This window comes from Anopheles ziemanni (assembly GCF_943734765.1).
Source record: "Anopheles ziemanni chromosome X unlocalized genomic scaffold, idAnoZiCoDA_A2_x.2 X_unloc_144, whole genome shotgun sequence".
In the NCBI taxonomy this organism is placed as follows: Eukaryota; Metazoa; Arthropoda; class Insecta; order Diptera; family Culicidae; genus Anopheles; species Anopheles ziemanni.
In genome coordinates, this window is record NW_026689757.1 from 15243 (window position 1) to 25000 (window position 9758).

Genomic DNA, 9758 nt, shown 5'->3' on the forward strand with positions numbered 1-9758 from the left:
AAAAAACCCAAAAGTAAAATGTGTTTAAAAACCCGATTTCTACATTATTGCCGAAGACACCAAAGCGCTATCTCGAAATTTTAAAAATCGATCGAAAATGTATGGACGGCGATCACAAAATTCGTCCGGAATTTTGTAAACGTATTTTTCCGTTTTCTCGCGATTGCGGGCGAACCAAGCGACGGATCGAAAAAAACCCAAAAGTAAAATGTGTTTAAAAACCCGATTTCTACATTATTGCCGAAGACACCAAAGCGCTATCTCGAAATTTTAAAAATCGATCGAAAATGTATGGACGGCGATCACAAAATTCCGGACGAATTTTGTAAACGTGTTTTTCCGTTTTCTCTCGATTGCGCGCGAACTAAGCGTCGGATCGAAAAAAACCCAAAAGTAAAATGTGTTTAAAAACCCGATTTCTACATTATTGCCGAAGACACCAAAGCGCTATCTCGAAATTTTAAAAATCGATCGAAAATGTATGGACGGCGATCACAAAATTCCGGACGAATTTTGTAAACGTGTTTTTTCGTTTTCTCGCGATTGCGGGCGAACCAAGCGACGGATCGAAAAAAACCCAAAAGTAAAATGTGTTTAAAAACCCGATTTCTACATTATTGCCGAAGACTTCAAAGCGCTATCTCGAAATTTTAAAAATCGATTGAAATTGTATGGAGAAAGGATTGTTTTTTGAAGCCTGTCGAAAATACACTCACCGAGCCGTTTTTTGTATCGACCGACAAACAAGTTTGCCTAGCTAACTTTTTCTTCCGGATTGGCCGCGGACCTCACTTTTCAATATCTAGGGGTGCCATGGACCACCAAAAGAGGCTTTTTAACATTTTCAACAATTTCGACTTTTTCGGATTTTCAACGTAAGGGGACTTGGGGCGACTTTTTTCGAGTCTGTCTAAAATACACTTACCAGATTTTTCAAAGGTGCGGACCGTCATACAACTTTGCCTAGGTCAATTTTTTGTTCCAAATCGATCGCGGGTTTCACTTTTCAATATTTAGGGCTCGAGTAGAGTACGAATATAGGGTTTTCTCATTTTTCGACATTTTCGACTTTTTTGGGATTTTTTCGGGTGTATCGAGCTTCGGCATAGCCATACCGTTTGTGTTTCTCAATTTTTTATTTGACTAGTCGTAAGTACTCGAGTAGATGAAACTTTTTGCCGAAGACACCATGCCTCGGAAACGACTCCTTCATGCTCAAAATTGGGACCAAAGGTGATTTTTGTTACCTTTCCTTAGGGGGCCCAACACTTAGAAAATTTTCAAAATCGCGATTTTCCGATTGCGAGCTAGCGCTTTGCGGTCTTCGGCAATGTTTTAGATCTTGATGAGATAAGACTTTTTGGCCATGAGACATTTACCCCTCCGACCCCTCCTTCCCCCCGCAAATCGCCCCACAAAGTGCAATTTTTGCTTTTTCACCTCTTTGCACGCACTGTTCGGCCCAAATGGCCACTTTCTATGGGTCTGAGCGCTTTGCGGTCTTCGGCAAACTTATAGATCGTACCAATTCCTAATTATAATTATTCCACCATACCTTCGTACCTCTTCATCCCTGGCCGCTATTCGCGTACCAAAGTAATTTTTGTTCATTTTGTCAACATTTTTCATTTTTGACTGCTTATATCGGCCTTGCCATGAACCGATAGCGCTTCGCTGTGTTCTAACGTAAGTTAGTACTACTCAATACCTTTCCAAATCATGTCTTAGATTGCCATTTGCTTGCATACAGCCGGAGCTATGAGCGATACCGTAAAAAGTACCGAAACTTGGAAAAATCCTTGGATCGCCCATATCCCCCCTTTGGGGGCCAGATATCGAAAAAAGTTCTGATTCAAAAAGTTGCGCATCAACGTGTTCTAGTTATGTCTAGAACATTTCACTTCGCTAGCTGGCCTGCAACTTAGCCGTAATTGGGATTTTAGGGTGTTCTTGGAGGGCCCATTTCCTGCGACTTGGTATCTTTTGGGCCCTATGTTTCGCTAATATCTCCACAAGTTTTCCAGATAGCGTTCTCATACTTTCAGGGTGTTTAGAGCACTTCAAGACCTTTCCAACGCTATGCCGTTTGCTTCGCTCGGACATCTACAGCCGAAGTTATTCGAGGTACTTGGTACCTTACCCTGTTTTCTCAGTACTTGGTCGAAAATTTCGATCAGCCATATGACCGACTTGGACAACCCTGGGCGGGTTGACCCCATATAACTAAACTTTTGTCTCGTAAAGGCAAACTTATAAATGTTCTACGTCAACTCGCTATCTCGTACCGCCTTGACGGTATACTTGGTTCAAGGGCCATTTCCAGCGACTTGGTCGCAATTTCGCTCTAAGTTTCGCTAATACCTTCGTCCGTGGACATGGTTATTTTTTGTTCGTATTTTTCCTTGATAGTCCCACTCAGGACTATTCCATACCAGAGTCAAGCGTCCCGCTAAGTGCCATACAGCCTGAGTTATAATTCATGAAAGGTACCTCTACCAGTTTTTGCCATACTTGGGTGCAAACCATGAATCACCCATATCTCCACTTTGGAGGCCAGCTACCGCCTGGGCCACATATACTTTTTTGTTGGTCATACCATGCACAGTTTATAATTGTTCTACGCCAACTAGCTATCTCTTCTCCAACTTGCCGTTATTCTTGGTCCAAGTCCCATTTCGTTCGTTTTTGGACCCATTTTGCTATATGATTCACTAATAGCTTCGGCCATGGACAAGCTGATTTTCTATTTTTATTTTTCCTTGATAGTTCCACTCAAAATCATTCCAAAACACCCCGCAACTCGTCGCTCGGTGGCAAACTGACCGAGTTATAATTCATGAAAGGTACCTCAATTTGGTACACCACGTGGTCGGCCCAAAACATAAACCGACCAAACGACCGACTTGGAGCACCCTGACTGGGTTGCCCCCATATAATGAAAGTTGCGTCTTCCAACGTCCAACATATAAATATTCTACGCCAAGTCGCTATCTCTTACCGGTAAGCCGGTATTCACCTTCCAAGGGTGATTTTGGTCAAGTGCCATTTCCTGCGACTTGGTCCTCGAATTGGACCATCATCACCTAATATCTCCGTGGTCTTTCAACTCAGCCTCATAAAACTTTCAGGGTAGATAGGTCTCCCCAAGACCTTTCCAACGGTGAGCCGTTTGCCTCGCTCGGCCATCTACAGCCGAAGTTATTATTGGTACTTGGTACCTTACCCTGTTTTTTCCATACTTGTTCGTACTTGAGTACAAACTTTGGATCGCCCATATCTCCACTTTGGAGGCCAGCTAGCACCTTGGCCCCATATACTTTTTTGTTGGTCATGCCATGCACCAAATATAATTGTTCTACGCCAACTTGCTATCTCTTCTCCAACTTGCCGTTATTCTTGGTCCAATTCCCATTTCATTCGTTTTTGGACCCATTTTGCTATATGTTTCACTAATAGCTTCGGCCATGGACAAGCTGATTTTCGATTGGTATTTTTCCTTGATAGTCCCACTCAAGACCATTCCAAAACACACCGCAGCTTGTCGCTCGGTGGCAAACTGACCGAGTTATAATTCATGAAAGGTACCTCAACTTGGTACACCACGTGGTCGGCCCAAACCATAAACCGACCAAACGACCGACTTAGAGCACCCCGACCGGGTTGGCCCCATATAATGAAAGTTGCGTCTCTACACGCCCAACTTATGAATATTCTACGCCAAGTCGCTATCTCTTACCGGTAAGCCGGTATTCACCTTCCAAGGGTGATTTTGGTCAAGTGCCATTTCCTGCGACTTGGTCCCCGAATTGGACCATCATCACCTAATATCTCCGTGGTCTTTCAACTCAGCCTCATAAAACTTTCAGGGTAGATAGGTCTCCCCAAGACCTTTCCAACGGTGAGCCGTTTGCCTCGCTCGGCCATCTACAGCCGAAGTTATTAATGGTACTTGGTACCTTACCCTGTTTTTTCCATACTTGTTCGTACTTGGGTACAAACTTTGGATCGCCCATATCTCCACTTTGGAGGCCAGCCAGCACCTTGGCCCCATATACTTTTTTGTTGGTGATACCATGCACCAAATATAATTGTTCTACGCAAGCTTGCTATCTCTTCTCCAACTTGCCGTTATTCTTGGTCCAATTCCCATTTCATTCGTTTTTGGACCCATTTTGCTATATGTTTCACTAATAGCTTCGGCCATGGACAAGCTGATTTTCGATTGGTATTTTTCCTTGATAGTCCCACTCAAGACCATTCCAAAACACACCGCAGCTTGTCGCTCGGTGGCAAACTGACCAAGTTATAATTCATGAAAGGTACCTCAACTTGGCACACCACGTGGTCGGCCCAAACCATAAACCAACCAAACGACCGACTTGGAGCACCCTGACCGGGTTGGCCCCATATAATAAAAGTTGCGTCTCTACACGCCCAACTTATGAATATTCTACGCCAAGTCGCTATCTCTTACCGGTAAGCCGGTATTCACCTTCCAAGGGTGATTTTGGTCAAGCGCCATTTCCTGCGACTTGGTCCCCGAATTGGACCATCATCACCTAATATCTCCGTGGTCTTTCAACTCAGCCTCATGAAACTTTCAGGGTAGATAGGTCTCCCCAAGACCTTTCCAACGGTGAGCCGTTTGCCTCGCTCGGCCATCTACAGCCGAAGTTATTAATGGTACTTGGTACCTTACCCTGTTTTTTCCATACTTGTTCGTACTTGGGTACAAACTTTGGATCGCCCATATCTCCACTTTGGAGGCCAGCCAGCACCTTGGCCCCATATACTTTTTTGTTGGTGATACCATGCACCAAATATAATTGTTCTACGCAAGCTTGCTATCTCTTCTCCAACTTGCGGTTATTTTTGACTCAAGTCCCATTTCCATAGTTTTTGGTACCAATTTGCTCTATGTTTCGCTAATAGCTTCGCCCAAGGACTTTGTGATTTTTTGTTCGCATTTTTCCTAAATAGTCCCACTCAAGACTATTCCAAATCACACCTTAGCTTGTCGCTCAGTGCCATACAGCCAGAGTTTTAATTCATGAAAGGTACATCACCTTGGTACACCACGTGGTCGGTCCAAACCATCAACCAACCATATGACCGACTTCGAGTCGAGCTAGCGGCTAGGCTCAATATAATGAAATGCGTGTCTTGATGCGGGCTACTGACGGTCTGAACAATATAGCTTGCTAGCTCGTCTCTAAACTTGTGTTTTGGTCGAATATTGGGTGTTCATGTACCACTTCGGGTAACATGGACTTTGGTGCAACTTTACCACTTGTGCACTTAATAACTTCCCGGTCATTCAAGTCTTTGCCTTCATACTTTCAGGGTAGTTAGGTCTCGTCGAGACCTTTCCATACATATGCCAAACTCATCGATCGGACATCTATAGCCCGAGTTATTCGCGGTACACCGTACCTTACCCTGTTTTTTCCTCAATTGGGTACAAACCTTGGAACACCCATATCGCCCCTTTAGAGACTAGCTGGCACGTTGGCCTCATATAATGATAAGTGCACCTCAACTAGGGCTACTGACGGTCAGAACATTTCAACTTGCTAGCTCGGGCCCACACTTGTGTTTTTCTCGAATATATGGTTCAAGTGTGCCACTTTGGGCACTTTTGGACATTTTGTCCCCACACAACTTTCTTGCCTTGGTAGATAGGGTCTTGTGATCTTGGGCAAAAAGATGCACCAAGATAAAGTCTAACTTTCGTTCTTGTACCGCAAAGCGCTATCTCAAACACCCGAGGAGATAGAAAGTGATTATGTTCGGTATATCGGTCTTCCATGGCCTACTATGGTAAACCCCTGCAGGTATGCAACCGAAGGTGCTTGGTACATGTATTTGGTGCAATATCGGTGCAAAGTAGGTGTTTCCTTGATCGGGCTATAACTTTCTTGGTTGATGTTGGATTGCTTTGCGGTCTTCGGGGGATAGTTAGGGAACATGTTGGCCAACATTTCCTTATTCCTCAGCCTGGCCGTACCTCTTACCGTCTAGGCGGTATACATGCTCTAAGTTGGAACTTGTGTTCCTTTGGGTAACTTCTCTGACTTTGACGCTTAATAACTTTCGTTCATATGCAGTCTAAGCTCTGCAACTCTCAGGAAAGCTAGTACTACTCATTTCCTTTCCATATCAGTCTTTGGCTTGTCGATCCGATGTCTACAGCCTTACTTATTCACGTTCCCTGTGAAGGTAGGTTTTTGCCCATTTTCCAGTTCATGTGGTAACATTCCCAGACTTTGCCGGCTTTCTCTTCATGTGGTAACTTGCTTGCTCATGTGGTAACTTGGAAGTGTATTTCTGACAGACCCAATCTGGGACTTAGCCGATTTTTCTCTTCATATCATATGGATTTATCACTAGGCCATCTTGCTTGCTTGTGTGGTAACTTGATAGTGTATGTCTGACAGACCCAATCTGGGACTTAGCCGATTTTTCTCTTCATATCATATGGATCCATCACTAGGCCATCTTGCTTGCTTGTGTGGTAACTTGGAAGTGTATTTCTGACAGACCCAATCTGGGACTTAGCCGATTTTTCTCTTCATATTATATGGATCCTGGACTTAGCCGATTTTTCTCTTCATATCATATGGATCCATCACTAGGCCATCTTGCTTGCTTGTGTGGTAACTTGGAAGTGTATTTCTGACAGACCCAATCTGGGACTTAGCCGATTTTTCTCTTCATATTATATGGATCCTGGACTTAGCCGATTTTTCTCTTCATATCATATGGATCCATCACTAGGCCATCTTGCTTGCTTGTGTGGTAACTTGGAAGTGTATTTCTGACAGACCCAATCTGGGACTTAGCCGATTTTTCTCTTCATATCATATAGATCCATCACTAGGCCATCTTGCTTGCTTGTGTGGTAACTTGGAAGTGTATTTCTGACAGACCCAATCTGGGACTTAGCCGATTTTTCTCTTCATATTATATGGATCCTGGACTTAGCCGATTTTTCTCTTCATATCATATGGATCCATCACTAGGCCATCTTGCTTGCTTGTGTGGCAACTTGGAAGTGTATTTCTGACAGACCCAATCTGGGACTTAGCCGATTTTTCTCTTCATATCATATGGATCCATCACTAGGCCATCTTGCTTGCTTGTGTGGTAACTTGGAAGTGTATTTCTGACAGACCCAATCTGGGACTTAGCCGATTTTTCTCTTCATATTATATGGATCCTGGACTTAGCCGATTTTTCTCTTCATATCATATGGATCCATCATTAGGCCATCTTGCTTGCTTGTGTGGTAACTTGATAGTGTATTTCCGACAGACCCAATCTCGGACTTAGCCGATTTTTCTCTTCATATTATATGGTTCCATCACTAGGCCATCTTGCTTGCTTGTGTGGTATCTTGAAAGTGTATGTCTGACAGACCCAATCTCGGACTTAGCCGATTTTTCTCTTCATATAATATGGATCCTGGACTTAGCCTGTTATTAGGTTATTATATATGGATCCTGGACTTAGCCGATTATTAGGTTATTATATATGGATCCTGGACTTAGCCGATTTTTCTCTTCATATAATATGGATCCGGGACTTAGCCGATTATTAGGTTATTATATATGGATCCTGGACTTAGCCGATATTTCTCTTCATATAATATGGATCCGGGACTTAGCCAATTTTTCTCTTCATATAATATGGATCCGGGACTTAGCCAATTTTTCTCTTCATGTGGTAACGTATGCCAATCGCTCACAAGTCATGGGATAAGGGTACTTGTGTTCTTCCATCTTCTAAGTCCCGCACGGGGACATCGTGATCGCCCCAAGTCCGGAATAGCGCCAAGTCAAGCCCCACGGTGGCCGTGCAGGACCTGTTAGCGGCGGCCCCACTGACAGCACTAATCCGGACTTAGAAATTATATCTTTCTAATCGAACACCACACACGCAACACCACCATACCACCATCTCCTTGCAAGTACCTAAGTACCCGCAACTCCATGGTGAAGGCAATGTCACTCCATCACCAACCTCTTTGCATTGCAAGCACTTGCGTACCTACAACACTCCGAAGAAGGCAACGGCGCGCGATGCTCGACTCCACACACCTCACCACACCACACCACCGATGGCCAGCCAGCCAGCCAGCCCAGCTAAGGGCTAACCCACCAACCAACCACCAATGGCCTAGGCCAGCCGGATCCCACCTTCAAGTCCAAGCACAGCCAAGTGCAAGTACCGCCAAGTGTTCACCAACCAACCATCACACCAGGTCAGCCGGCCAGTACCCACCTTCAAGTGCCATTACCCTCGGGTGCAAGCCCAATCAAGTGTTAACCAACCAACCCGGCCAAGGCAGCCAACAGGCCGGCACCCTACAGCACCGACCCGCCATCACCACCTCAACCGTTGACCATGCAAGTGGCCTCGGACAACAGGTGACACCCGAAGTACATCCGAAGAACGTATATCAAGTGTTTGCTCACCAAGTCCTCAACCAACCCCAAGTACCCGGAGGTACCCAGAGTGTTGGATCCGCCAACCCGTCCCGGCACTCCAAGTCCTTGCGAACCCAAAGTGTTTGCCCGGTAGGGCCATTGTATCACAACGCTTGCGACCATGCAAGTGGCCTCGAACAAGGTGACAGGGGTATCTTCACCAAGTTCTCAACCAACCCCAAGTACCCGGAGGTACCCAGAGTGTTGGGTCCGCCAACCACTACCAGCACTCCAAGTCCTCGCGAACATAAAGTGTTTGCCCGGTAGGGCCATTAGACCACAACGCTTGCTAACCATGCAAGTGGTCTCGGACAACAGGTGACACCCGAAGTACATCCGGAGAGTGTACAACAAGTGTTTGTTCACCAAGTCCTCAACCAACCCCAAGTACCCGGAGGTACCCAGAGTGTTGGGTCCGCCAACCACTACCAGCACTCTAAGTCCTCGCGAACCCAAAGTGATTGCCCGGTAGGGCCATTAGACCACAACGCTTGCTAACCATGCAAGTGGTCTCGGACAACAGGCGATACCCGAAGTACATCCGAAGAGTGTATATCAAGTGTTTGTTCACCAAGTCCTCAACCAACCCCAAGTACCCGGAGGTACCCAGAGTGTTGGATCCGCAAACCCGTCCCGGCACTCCAAGTCCTTGCGAACCCAAAGTGTTTGCCCGGTAGGGCCATTGTATCACAACGCTTGCTACCATGCAAGTGGCCTCGGACAACAGGTGACACCCGAAGTACATCCGGAGAGTGTACAACAAGTGTTTGTTCACCAAGTCCTCAACCAACCCCAAGTACCCGGAGGTACCCAGAGTGTTGGATCCGCCAACCCGTCCCGGCACTCCAAGTCCTTGCGAACCCAAAGTGTTTGCCCGGTAGGGCCATTGAATCACAACGCTTGCTAACCATGCAAGTGGTCTCGGACAACAGGTGACACCCGAAGTACATCCGGAGAGTGTATATCAAGTGTTTGTTCACCAAGTCCTCAACCAACCCCAAGTACCCGGAGGTACCCAGAGTGTTGGATCCGCCAACCCGTCCCGGCACTCTAAGTCCTTGCGAACCCAAAGTGTTTGCCCGGTTGGGCCATTAGATCACAACGCTTGCTAACCATGCAAGTGGTCTGGAGTATAGGTGATACTGACATACCACCGAGATGGTACATCTAGTATTGGGTCACCAAAACCAAACCAACCCCAAGTATCAACCCGGCATACTCAGAGTGATGGATCCGCCAACCCGTCCCGGCACTCCAAGTCCTTGACGA